Raw genomic sequence first — 14448 nt, 5'->3', positions numbered from 1 at the left:
TATGTATTTTAAAACAATGAAATTAAGTAAGAAATCATTAATACCAAGATGTCTAGACATGCCCCAAGTATTCTGAAATTAAGAAATAGATTTCCAAACAATCTATGAGTCAATGAAAAAGTCATGAAACATGAGAAAAATCTCTTGAATTAGTAATGATAAAACACAATATTATCAAAATTGTGCATGGAGGAAATTTTTAGCATTAAGTACTTAAGAATGGTCTGAAATAAATTATCTAAGAGTCCATGTTAAGAAGGTAGAAAAAGAATAGTAAAATAAACCTGAAGTAAGGAGACAAATGAAAATAGTAAAGAAAAGAGCAGAAATCCATGGGATAAAAAAATAGACAAGTAGGGCAAAGTAAGAAAAGCTCAAAATTTGTTCTTTTTGTTTCCTTTGCTGCTACTGGGGTTTGACCTCGGGGCATTGTGCTTACTAGGCAGGTGTTCTACCACTTGAGTCATGCATACAGACATTTTCACTTTAGTTATTTTGGGGACAGGGTCTCACATTTATTCCTGGACAGCCCTGGACCTTGATCCTCCTGTTTATGCTTGTAATGTAGCTGGTAAGACAGGCAAGTGTTACCACACCCAGTTTTTATTGTTTGAAATGGAGTCTTGTGAACCTTTTGCCCAGACTGGTCTTGATCCACATTACTATCCATCTCTGTCTCCCAAGTAACTGTGATGCAGGCATGTACCACCATGCCTGGCTAAAATTTGTTCTTTCAAAAGATTAAAATTGGCAAGACTGATGAATTTACAAAGAAAATCATAGATAACAATGACATCCCTAGAGTGACTACAGACATTATGATAATAAATGGATATTATTTTAAAGCCTTTATATTAATAAAATAATAAATTAGATACTAAGGACAAACTATTTTTTGTTCAGCATAGCTTATTTTTATTACATTTATAATGGGAGTACATTGTGACATTTACAAAAGTTCATCGTAACTGAATTAACCACTTCCATAGTTTCAACAGGTTTCATTTTCCATTTTACATATTTCTACCATATTCACTCTCTTGCACCCTTTCCTTATAGACTCCCCCCTACCACTAGTATCAACCCTTCAGACAGGACCTGTTTCACCTTTCTGTTTCTGTTAAAAAATTAACATTTTTGTTTATGTAAAATAGCTAAACAGGGAGTTTCCTTGTGACATTTCCATGTATATGTGTATTATAACTTGAATTGGTTTATCTCTTCTATTTTTCTCCTTTCTTCCTTAGTCTCCTGCTTATGGTGATTTCAACAGGTTTAAAAATTCTATATTCATTCTTGTATAGGAAGTGCATCAAACTTATTCACCTTCTTAACTTCCTTCTTTTATCACCATCCATATGTGACCTCCCTTTACCATGACTTGTTTTTCATAATATTGTTACATTTGTATTTGTCCTATATTCCATATATGAGAGAAAACATGTTGCTTTCAGCCTTCTGAACCTGCCTGACTTCACTTAAGAGGATGTTTTCCAGATCCATCCATTTGCCTGCAAATGACAAAATTTCATTCTTCTTTAAGGCTCAATAAAATTCCATTGTATGTAAATACCATATTTTCTTAATTCATTCATCAGTAGTGGGGCATCTTGGCTGTTTCCATAGCTTAGCTATTGTGAATAGCTGCAATAGACATGGGTGTGCAGGTGCCTTTATTGTAACCTGCTTTATATTTCTTTGGGTATATCCCTAGGAGTGAATTGCTAGATCATATAGCAGTTCTATTTTAGTTTTTTGAAGAGCCTCCATACTGTTTCCCATAGTGGTTGTACTAGCTTACATTCCCACCAGCAGTGTATAAAGGTTCCTTTTTCCCCACATCCTCACCACGTATGTTGTTGGTTGTGTTCTTGATGGTAGCCATTCTAACAGGAGTGAGGTGGAATCTGAATGTGGTTTTGATTTACAATTCCTTTATGGCCAGGGATGTTGAGCAATATTTCATGTGCTTTTTGGCCACTTGGACTTCTTCCTTTGAAAAACTTCTCTTCAGCTCATTTGCCCATTTATTCATTGGCTCATTAATTTTTTGAGGGTTTAGTTTTTTGAGCATCCTGATTATTCTTGTTATTTATCCCTCATCAGATGTATAGCTGGCAAAGATTTTTTTTCCCATTTTGTGGGCATCCTCTTCTATATGGTGAACATTTCTTTGGTGGTGCAGAAGCCTTTTAATTTCACATAGTCTTATTTGTCAATCCTTTCTCTTAGTTGCTCAGCCATATGAGTTCTATTTAGGAAGTCACTGCCTGTTGCCTATTAATGCCACTGTATTTCCTGCTCTTTCCTGTACTAGCTTCAAAGTTTAAGGTCTTATGTTAAGGAACTTACTCTATTTTGAGTTGATACTTGTTCAGGGTGAAAGATTTGGATCTAATTTCAGTTTTCTACATGTAGATAACCACTTTTCCCAGCAACATTTGTTGAAGAGGCTGTCTTTTCTCTAACATGTCTTGGGTGCCATTGTCAAAAATCAGGTGGGTGTAGCTGCATGGATTCAAGTCTGGGTCTTCTATTCTATTCTACTTGTCTTCACATCTGTTTTTATGCCAGAAAATGCTGTTTTCATTGCTATGGTTCTGTAGTACCGTTGGAAGTCGGGTACTGTGATACCTCCAGCGTTGCTCTTTTGCTCAGCATTGCCTTGGATATTTACTGTCTCTTGTGCTTCCAGATGAACTTTAGGGTTGATTTTTCAATCTCTGTGATGAATCCTATTGGGATTTTGATGGGAATTGCAAGGAACATTAGATTACTTTTGGTAGTATAACAATTTTCACTATGTTTATTCTACCAACATATGAGCATGGAAGAGAGTGATCTTGCCATCTTCTGTAGGCTTCTTTGATTTCTCTCTTCAATGGTTTGTAGTTTTCCTGTAGAGACCTTTCACTTCTGTTGTTAAGTTTATTCCTAGCTACCTTATTTTTTGAAGCTGTTATAAATAGAATTACTTTCCTGTTTTCTTTCCTAGTTTATTCATTGTTGGTATGTAGAAAGGCTACTGATTTTTGTAAATTGATTTATGTACCTTGCTACTTTGCTGAAGGTTTTTATGATGTCTAGGAGTTTTTTGGTTATTTCCAGTCTTAGGTCTAAGATCATGAAATCTAGAAATAGGGGGATAGTTTGACATCTTATTTTGCTATTTGAATTTCTTTTATTTCTTCCTCTTGTCTTATTGTTCTGGCTAGGAATTCCAGGACAGCATTGGATAAGAGTAGAGAGTAAACACCCTTGTATTTCTTCCTGACTTTATAGTAAGTAGTTTCTGTTTTTTTCTCATTTAGTATGATGTTGGCTGTAAGCTTGTCCTATGTAGCCTTTATTATGTTGAGGTATGTTCCTTCTAGTCCTCGTTTCATCAGAGCTTTTATCATGAAAGTTTATTGAATTTTGTCAGAGGGTTTTTCTTCATCTATTGAGATGATCATGTGGTTTTTGTTATTGCTTCTGTTAATATGCTGTATTACATTTAATGATTTGTGTATGCTGACCCATCCCTACATCCCTGGGATGAAACTGACTTGATTAAGTTGTATGATCTTCTTGATGTGTTGCTGAATTTAGTTTGCCAGTATTTTATTGAGAATTTTAGCATCTAAGTTCATTAAAAAGACTGGCCTATAATTCTCATTCTTTGTTGTATCATTGTGCAGTTTTGGGATGAGTATAATGCTATCTTCACAGCATGATTTTGGCAGTGTTCCTTCCCTGTCTATTTCATGGAAAAGAGGAGTGTTGGTATTAGCTCTTCTTTAAAGGTCTGGTAAAATTTAGCAATGAATTCCTCAGGTTGTGGACTTTTTCTTTTTTGGGAAACTCTTTATTGCTGCTTCAATTTCATTGCTTATTATAGAGTAGGTGATTTATATCCTCTTGGTTCAATTATGGTTACTCATATGTGTCTAGAAACTTGTCCATTTCTTCTTGATTTTCCAATTTATTTGAATGTAGATTTTCAAAGTAATCCCTCATGGTTCTCTGAATTTTCCTGGTGTTTGTTGTTATCTTCCCTTTGTTATTTCTAATTTTATTAATTTTGGTCCTTTACCTCCTCATTTCTGTCAGATTTGCTAGGGGTTTGTCAATCTCAGTTATCTTTTCAAAGAAACAGTTTTTTGTTTTGTCAATTATTTGTGTGGATTTTTTGGTCTCTAGTTCATTGATTTCAGACCTTATTTTTATTATTTCTTGTCTTCTCCTAGTTTGGGTTTAGCTTGTTCTTGTTTCTCTAGGATTTTGAGATGCAGCATTCAGTCATTTATTTGAAGTCTTTGTGTTTTTAATTCATGTATTCAGGACTATAAACTTTTCCTTAGCATTGTGTTTGCTGTATCCAATAGGTTCTGGTAGATTTTACTTTCATTTTCATTAAATTCTAGAACTTTGTGATTTCCTCCCTTATTTCTTCAATGACCCCTAACCACGGAGCAATGTTTTGTTCAGTCTCAAGGTGTTTGAGGATTTTCTGTTATTTGTTTTTGAGTTGTAGGTTTATTCTATTGTGGTCACACTTTATGCAGGAGGTTATTTCAATTTTCTCATATTTGTTAAGACTTACTTTGTGATCTAAAATATGATCTGTTTTGGAGAAATTCCATGGGCTGCTGAGAAAAATGTATATTGTGCTTTTACTAGATGGAATACTCAGTAGACATCTTTCAGGTCCATTTGATCTATGATGTCATTCAATTCTAAAGTTTCTTTGCTGAATTTTGGTCAGTATGACCTATCTATTGGTGATAGAGGAGTACTGAAGTCTCCCACTATCATTGTATAGGGTTTATCTGTGTTTTTAAGCCCACTAGTATATATTTGATGAAGTTGGATGCACTGACATTGCTGCATTTAAATAAACAATTGTTATTTTCTCTTGATATACTGCTCCATTTATTAGTAAATTAGCCTCTTCTGACTAATTTAGGTTTGACATCTACTTTATCTGATACAAGAATAGTTGCTTCTGCCTATTTTCAAGGGGCATTAGCTTGGTAAACCTTTTTCCACTCTTTTACCCTAAGTGAATGTTTATTTCTATAAGGTAGGTTTCTTGTAAACATGTTGTTGGGTCTTCCTTTTTAATCTAATTTGTCAATCAATGTCTTTTGATGGGGAAGTTGAGGCCATTAACATTCAGTGTTAATATTGAGAGGTATGTAGTGATTTCTGCCATTTAGTTGTATTTGTTGTGTAAGGGTTTGCATGTGTGTAACTAATTCTATGGTACTTTCTGATTGCTTGTTTGCTGTTTCTTGAGATTCAATAATTCACATCTTTTCATGGTTATGTTTTTTTTCATCTTCTGTGTGTAGGATTCCTCTCACAATCTTCTGGAGGGCTAGTTTAGTGGTCATGTATTGTTTTAGTTTCTTTTTATTGTGGAAGGTTTTTAATTCCTTGTTCGATTTTGAATGTCAGCTTTGCTGGGTAGAGTTTTCTAGAATAGAAATTGTTTTCTTTCAGTGCTCAAAATACCTCACTCCATGCTCTTGCTTTTAAGGTTTCTGTTGAGAAATTCGCTGGTATTTTGATGGGTTTACCTTTATGTATTATTTAATTTTTCTCTCTTACAAACTTTGATAGTCTTCCCTTGATGTCTGTGCTAATTATTTTAACTATAATATGCCATAGAGAGGTTCTATTTTGGTCATGTTTATTGTCTTGGAGGCTTCCCTTTACCTAGATGGGCACCTCTTTCTCAATATTTAGACATTTTTCTGCTATTAGTTTTTTGAATATATTACTTACACCTTTGACTTGTACCCCCTCTCCTACTCTAATGCCCATAGGTATGGTCTTTTGATGGAGTTACAGATTTCTTTTTTTTTTTTTTTTGATCTGGCCAAGAGATTCTTTATTGCCGGGTGGGAGAGGAAGAGAGCAGAAAGAGAGAGAGAGAGAGAGAGAGGGGCAGGGTCTTAAATACCCCTCAGTGAGACTCAGCATGATCTGATTGGTTAGGATCTTATGGTTCATGCTGATTGGAGGTTGGGGCAGAAGGAGGATTCCAGCTAAACTTGAGGCAGGACTGTGACCTTGGGAGGCAGGACCGTGACCCTGGAAAACAGAAACTTAAGAGTGCAGTAAGAACTGAAACCTATCAGTGCCATTATTGCCAACATTCCTCCCTTCTTTGTTTGTTAAGGAAAGGGGGCATTGTGTTCGTTCTGGCTTCTTTGAGCTGGCAAGGGGCGGTGTAGGGGAAGGGAGGGCTAGTTGGCAAACAATGTTGGGGTGGTGAGCCTCATGATGGTGTACATCCAGGCTCTGAAAATGAAGATTTCCTCTTCCCTGAAGTTGATGAACTTCCCTTGTAGCCATAGGTCATAAAGAGTCTCAAGCCAATCTTCTGACCTCTGCATGGTGGGTATCAGCCAACTATCCTCACATTTTGGAGAGGTTGGTATCCCTGGAGGTACAACTGGTTAAATTTTTGATTAGCAATAGCAGACATGCAGTATGATACAAAGGAGGAAGCTTAAGAATAGGAGAGCAAGAACATAGGCATTAGGATGGGCATTGGCCAGGAGAACCACTGTGAAATGTTGTTCCCTAGACAATTTCAAGAGTCCTCCAACTACAGAGAGAGAAATGGGTGGCCATACATTATCTAAGCCCCAAATAGGAATATTAGGAGGAGCTTAAAAAGGTGTCTGTTCAGGGACTAAATTCTGCAAAATCCTATAACTGCCAGGAAAGCTGTAAGCTGTCTTATGGTATGGGGATTGGGAAATGGGAAATTGGGTTGATGCATTTATGACTCAGGGAGTGAGTCTGTCCCTTTAAGGCTATACCTAGTTAGGTGACCTGTGGGAGGCAGGGGCTGTCAGGATTTAAATGTGACACTCTTGGATAAAAGAGAGCTTTAGCTCATTATTTTATATAAATTGACACTTTTAACCTTTTAAATGTTTGTACCATATTTAGATAAAGTATAACATAACACTGTTACAAGGTGGTCATTTAAAACACATAAGCAAATATGTAAATGGACTCTGATTTAGTAGTACTTAAAAGCTTGACAAGATCAGCAGAAAACACAAATAATTTCTTTGATAAAATCTTTCTCTGTAATGGTTTTTTGTAGATGTTATTCAGAGCAGAACCATATTAAACAACCTTGTTATTTTATAGACATACAGGATTTGATTTTAGTTTGACATGACCCTAAAAATCTTTTAGGCAACTCTTAGATTATATTCAACTGTAACTTTATCACACATCAAAGTTTTTTATTATACACTTTTAAAACTTACACAGACCTTTATATTACATACTAAACCCTTTGATGGCTCGTCCTAATCCTTCCTATTTGAAACAATCTTTAGGACAAATGCCTTCTTTGCAAAATCCCATTTCATCCAAAAAACCATTCCTTTTTCCTTTAACTTCTCAAAAAATACATTTTTTACCTACCTATATCCTTTCCAGTTGTTTACTTTGTAACTTGTATTTTAAAGTTAACTTTTATAAGAATTTTAAATTTATTATAGGGGCTGAAGCAACTAATTAGTAGCCCTTGTTGTTTTAAGGAATTTATGATAGGCATAAGGCCTATCTTTTGATGGAGTTACAGATTTCTTGCATATTCCTTTCACAGCTCTTCAGACTTTTGACTAAGTATTTTATTTTTTCTTTAATATATGTTTTGTCTTTTAGCCCTGAGATTCTGTCATCCACTTGCTCCAGTCTGCTGGAATGGCTTTCAATTATATTTTTTAATTGACTTGAGGAACTTTTTGTTTCCAGGGTTTCTGTTTGATTTTTTTTTAAACTTTCTTTATCTTTGTTAAGATCCTCTTTCACATCTTTTACTGCCTTCTTTATTTCATTTATCTCCTTTTAAATTTTTTTCCCTTGGTTTTGTTTTGGAGTTTGTTGGAATCCTCTTTGAGTTCATTTAGTTGTTTCTTTGTCTTCTTGAATTCCACCTTAGCTCATAAAACATTCTTATCATTATTTATCTCACCTCAGCAACTGGAGGTTCATCCTCCCACCATCCTTCAAATCCTCTATTGTGTGATTATTAACCTTTTGAGGAGTCATATTCTCCTGCCTTTTTTTTTCCCCATGTTTCTATTTTGAGATTTGCTCATGTCTTGTTGATTAGTTAGTTGAGGGTTTTAATCACTTGTTATCTTTACCTTGACTTAGTTATTATTCTCTGGCTAACTTAGTTGTTAGCTGGGCTGTTGTAATGTTTCTGTTCACTGACCTGGAAGTATAACTTAGAAATAACAAATTCACAGATCCAATGCCAAACCAGTTATTTACATAATATATAAACCCTCTGGCAATGTTATATATAAACAGCAGGTATTAGGGAGATAACAATTGTTTTCATAAAGATTGATACTTAGGTAGTTAAAATTATGGTGCTAGAAGAGGAGACAGGAGGGATGGGGCAATGGGGAGAAGAGATATGAGGTATAGGGGCTATGTGTGTAAAGTTGTAGTTTAGTAGTTGTATGTGAGGGTGGTATTGTCAGGGATTGCAGACGGACAGGAAAGATAGGGGTAATGTGTAAAGTTGAGTGTATAGCATGGAGAAGATAGGGATAGTGGAGTGGAAGGAGGGAGGAGAGTAAGAAGAGAAGGAAGGAAGACAGAAAAGAAGAAAAGAGAAAAATCAGGTAAAGAAAACAAAGTGGAACAAGACAGGGCTAAGCAAACTAAAATTTCAATGGCATGGAAAAGAGATAGGTAACAAAAAAGGAAAAAGAAAAAGAAATTTTAAAATATATCTATTGTCCAAATTTCTTCCTTGTTATGGAGAAGAGTGGTTTTCACCTCAGTTCAATGAGTGTTCTACTCACTTTTCTCTGATTTAATCCAGGTGCTGTCCCTTCTGACAAGGGCTTTCTCTGTGTATTTGCTTGTCCTTAAGGTTGATATCCTGCACTGTGTGGCAATCAATAGTACCTCTTTTACCAGATAGCTTTGAGGAAGGATCCACTCAGGGTGTTTAAGCCCAGGTTCTTCTTCAGGCACTGGGCAGTCTGAGTCAGCTTGTTTTTGTAAGTGGGTTCTCTGAAGTGGTCCAACAAGGAGCTGGCATATGAGTAGTCTCCAGCCCCTTTCACTCACATGACAAGTCTGGGAGCTGGAACTGACCTTTGACCTTTTTGTCTGACCACTTTTCTCTAGGAAGGCTGTTAGTTTTAGCTCACTACCAGTTTCTCCAAGGTGATCCAATGTTTTGCTATTTTCCCCAGGATGTGACTGAGCCATCCCTCCCCCACATAGGCTGGATCAGCTCAGCACTCCACCTATCCCTCACCAGATGAAGGTGAAATTTTCCCTCTATATAGTAGGCCACCAGTTTTGTCCAAGAGTGATGCAAACTGCCCACAAGCTGTGCTGGACTCTGTGGTTTCTTCCTGAGCATATGATGTGGCATGTTCACCTGGCAGAATAGTAGTCTCAGTTGGTGGTATTGGGAGTCAACCAGGTTGGCACAGACAGTGATAGTCAGAGGTTCTGTGTCCACAAATTTTGGTGGGTCAAGGATATACCATGTACTTGCAGAACTTGTTCTGCAGTTCTCTGCATTGAGTTTTTGCTCGTTGAAGAACGGAAAAAAGCAGAAGAAGAAATGGCTCTCTAGTGGGTTGGCCAGCATAGCTACTAGCTTGCAGTGCCTTGGCTTCTGGGCTGTTATGTGCTATAAAAAGCTAATTTAAAAGTCGGTCATTGTACATTCCGTCCCGCTATGTACTGGTGGTATGTTGCTTGGTGAAAAAAACCACATTACCTGATCTTTTCTACCACAAATCTGAACCATTCTTTCAGATTTATTACAGCTCAGAGTTCCAGGGTCTATCAGCTAGCCACCATCTTGGTCTCTTCCTCCAGGACAGATTCTTTAAGAGACATATTTATTAAATTAGCACAAGAAGAATAGCCCAGGTTCCAAAGATTTTGAATAGAATATCCAAAGACTTTTGTATCTAGCAAAAGAACAGAACTCATAATATTAAAAAAGTCTCAGCCAAGCCTAGTAGACATACTTGTAATCCCAGCAGTCAGGAGCCTAAGGCAGGAAGACCGAATTGGAGGCAGTCCCAAGGAAAATGGTAGCAAGAGCTTGTCTTAAAATCAAAATGAAAAAAAAAGCGGGGTGGGGGGGGTTGTTCCAAGTAAGAGTGCTTTGGTTCAGTCCCCAGTACTAAAAAAAAAATCTCTCTAGACTCAGATGGATTCTTTGATGAAGTCTATTGATCATTTATGAAATAAATATTAAGGTAACACAACACTTCCAACAAACAAATGATAAGAGAATACTTCTAAATTCATTTTACAAGGCCAGTTATTTTTCAAGAAAGTCAGAGGCTAATATCATTTATAAGTATAGATGCAAAAATCACAGAGTGGGAGAAAATATTTGCCAGCTACACACAGACAAAGGACTGATAAGCAGGGAACTCAAAAAACTAAATTCTCCCAAAATTAATGAACCAATAAAGAAATGGGCAATTGAACTACACAGAACTTTCTTAAAAGAAGAAATTCGAATGGCTAAAAAACACATGAAAAAATGCTCACCATCTCTAGCCATAAAGGAAATGCAAATCAAAACCACACTAAGATTCCACCTCACCCCTGTTAGAATAGCCATCATTAGAAACACCACCAACAACAGGTGTTGGTGAGAATGTGGGGAAAAGGAACCCTTACACACTGCTGGTGGGAATGTAAACTATTACAACCATTCTGGAGAAAAATTTGGAAGCTTCTTAAAAATCTAAACATAGACCTGCCATATGATCCAGTAATTCCACTCCTGAGGATATACCCAAAAGAATGCTACACAGGTTACTCCAAAGGCACCTGCACACCCATGTTTATTGCAGCACTATTCACAATAGCCAAGTTATGGAAACAGCCAAGATTCCCACTACTGACGAATGGATTAAGAAAATGTGGTATTTATACACAATGAAATTTTATGCAGCCATGAAGAAGAATGAAATCTTATCATTCACAAGTAAATGGATGGAACTGGAGAACATCATTCTGAGCAAGGTCAGCCAGACCCAGAAGACCAAAAATTGTATGTTCTCCCTCATACGTGGACTTTCGATCTAGGGCAAATACAGCAATGTGATTGGACTTGGGTCACATGATAAGGTGAGAGCACACAAGGGAGGTATGAGGATAGGTAAGAAACCCAAAAAACATGATAGCATTTGATGTCCTCAATGCAAAGGAATTAATGCAGAAACTTTAAAGCGACAGAGGCCAATAGGACAAGGGGATCAGGATCTAGAGAAAAGGTTAGTTTGAGAAGAATCAACTTAGAATGTAACACATTTGTGCATGGAAGCAGTGCTAGGAATCTCCCTGTATTGCTATCCTTATGCTCAACTAGCAAAAACACTTTTTCCTTCTTGGTATTGTTTATACTCGCTCTTCAACAAAATTAGAGATAAGGGCAAAACAGTTTCTGCCTGGAAGTGAGAGGGTGAGGAGGAGAGGGAGGGGGCGGGGTGGGGGGTCGGGGGGAGAAATGACCCAAACATTATATGCACATATGAACAAACAAACAAACAAAAATTCTAGGAATGGTCATAGGAGCCTTATTTACAACTGACAAAAAAAAAAATAGAAGCAATTCAAATGTCCATCAACAAGACATTGGATGTTAAAGCAAACAGCAATATGTTTAGACAACGACATTCTCAGCAATTTAAATAATGAGAATAAACCTTGGAAACATACAACATAAATGTGTAGGGGCAAAATGAATTGCTCCCTCCCCTTCTGAAGCTTTGTGTCTTTTTTTTATTATTGTGCTTGGTGGGGGTACATTGTGGCATTTACAAAAGTTCTTACTATGTATCAAATATATCATACTTGAATTCACCTCCTGCACTGCTGGCCAGTAAACAAATTAGCAGGAAAAAAAGCAAACAGATTTATTACCATTTAATTGTGCACTAGAGTCACAGAATGTATGAAAATTCAATGATGGGCAAGATGGTTGAGATTTAAAAACTCCTTTTCAGGTGAGAAAGGAGCAGAGAGTTGTAGGCAATTTGAAGATAGTAAATGAGTTTTAGAGGAAATGAATGGGCCCAAAGAACAGAAAAGGACCTGGGACAAAGCTCCTCTAAGCGCTAGGTGTGGTATTTGACTTTCAGGCTCATCCACAGGGGTTAATCTTTGCTGGTTAATGAGATTTCAGAAAACTGCATTCTTCCTGGAAAGATAACTTCCTTTAATCAGAAAAGGAAACTTCAGAGAAAGACCTCCTACTGCCTTCAGAAGAGAGAAAACATTAAAGGTGATTGAGAGACAGGGACCCCGGAGAGGGTCAGAGAGATCTGTTCTGAGACTCTCCAGCTCAGTAAGGCAAATCACTGTGCTTTGGAGTGTCATTTTCTGAGCCCCAACAGGTAATTCTCAGTAACATTATGTTAAACAAAAGGAAACAGATGCACAAAGTATTTACTGTATGGTCCCATTTCTGCCAAGTCCAAGAGCAGGTGAATCTTACCTGTGGTAATAGGTGGTTGCCTATGAGGAGTCGGGTGGGGTTGACTGAGAGGCAGATGAAGAAATTTTCTATATTTTGAATGGGGTAGTGAGTACAAGAGTGTGTAGAAATCTATTTAAACTCCTTGCATTATAAACTTAAGTTCTGTGTATACCACTGAATACACATTTTCCTTAATAAATAAAAGCTACCCTTAGAACCTGGGGAGAGAGAAGGCTTCCTGAAAGAGGTGGATGTTGGGAAAACAAGTAGAATTTGGCTAGGTGAGGGATGGGGAGGTGGGGGTTTGAAGTACAATTTGACAGGTGGAAAGGAACAGAAGTGTGAAACAGTACCTCTTGTTCAGATGGAGGGACTAGAGAGAGAAGCCAGAGGAGAAAGTAGGGGCCAAACTGGAATGAGCCTCATGGATTAAAGAGTTTGAAGGTTACCCCAAAAGCTAGCACTGAGACATTTTATTTGAGGAAAATCAAACGGAAAGCACAGTGGAAGTGGGTGTGAAGGACATAACTCAGGTCAGGGGAGTCAGGCTCTAAAGTGGTACAGACAACAACCGATCATCTTACCAGGCTGAGTAGCCAAAGAAGACACTAGTTCAGAAGACTCCAGGTTCTTGTGTTACCTGAACAGAGAACTGGACAGAGACACAAATTGCAAAACAGTGATAAAACTTTATTGGAAGGAAAAGAAAGAGTAAGGAAAAAGAAAAACACTGTCAGTTTTTTTCTTGCCTGATGGCAAGGAGGAGTGATTAGTAAAACTTTATTAAAAGAAAAGAAAGAAGCACCACAGGGAAGGAGTGGGCCCTTGCCAGGTGGCACAGAAGCCCTGATTTCTTTGTTTAAGACCAATTCATAAGTTTTTAAGCTGGGAAAAATCTGAGCAGTCCTTAGCAAGGAGCAAGGGTGACTGGCAGGTTTACTTAACACAACAGCCTTATCCATAACAAGGGGTGTTCTGTGCATGTGCTTATTCTAATTTCTAGGCCTTTAATTGTATACATGAAATGTGACCATTATTCATGAGGTCCTAAGTGAGAGGAGTTGGCCTTGGAGGCTAAATTAGAGACAGACCTTTTTTTACAAGTAAGGCAGACCCAAAGGCACCTCTTCTGGATACTATCTTGTAATGATATTTACAACTGCCAGGGTATTCACAACTTCAAGGGGATTTATTGTCCTAGAAATGGTTAAGGGCTGGGCTGGCATGCCTGTTAGCTTTGCTTGCTTAAGAGAAGAGAGCCCCTGGTAAGTTATTTTCCCTGCCTGCTAACCTGCCTGTCAGTAAGGGTACCAGCCAAGAGAAAAAGAGCTTATAGGCAAAGAGAAATATCTAAGAGATAATAAGAAAGTAGCATCTACAAGTGTAATGCAGGAGAGATTTGCAGAGGAAATCTGGTCCCAAAGGGCTCCATTCCTTTCATTCTCCATTAGCCTGAAATTAGCTTTTGAGAGTTGGTGACACACAAGGTACCAGGGTAGGAGTTGTGAGTAAAAACTGGATAACAATTGGTTTTCTCAAGTTATCTGTAATTTCAACTAAAAGGAAAGACTTAGAAAGCAAAATATGTTTACCTTGTAAAGATCGAAGTTTTCACTAAGGGGAAAGAAAAAGAAACTTTACTGTGACACAAAAAAATTGTAACTTACAAAAAATAACCCAAAATATCAAAACCAAAACCCCAACTTTTACCAAATGCATACTATGTGTCAGACACTATGTTAAGCATTAGACAGAGTTCCTGAGTGAAGAGACATTTAAATTGTAGGCTATTACTAATGGTAGGAATTCCTAAAAGAGGGTTTCTCACAGCATTGTAGGATTTATAGCTATATCTCCACTCTCTGCTTCTTAGTTGCAAGCTGTCGCTCCTTTCCCAAGTTGTGACAATCAAAACTGTCTCTAGACATTGACAAATGTCTCCT

The sequence above is a fragment of the Castor canadensis genome, chromosome 9 (genome assembly GCF_047511655.1).
Source record: "Castor canadensis chromosome 9, mCasCan1.hap1v2, whole genome shotgun sequence".
In the NCBI taxonomy this organism is placed as follows: domain Eukaryota; kingdom Metazoa; phylum Chordata; class Mammalia; order Rodentia; family Castoridae; genus Castor; species Castor canadensis.
This window is presented reverse-complemented; position numbering follows the sequence as displayed.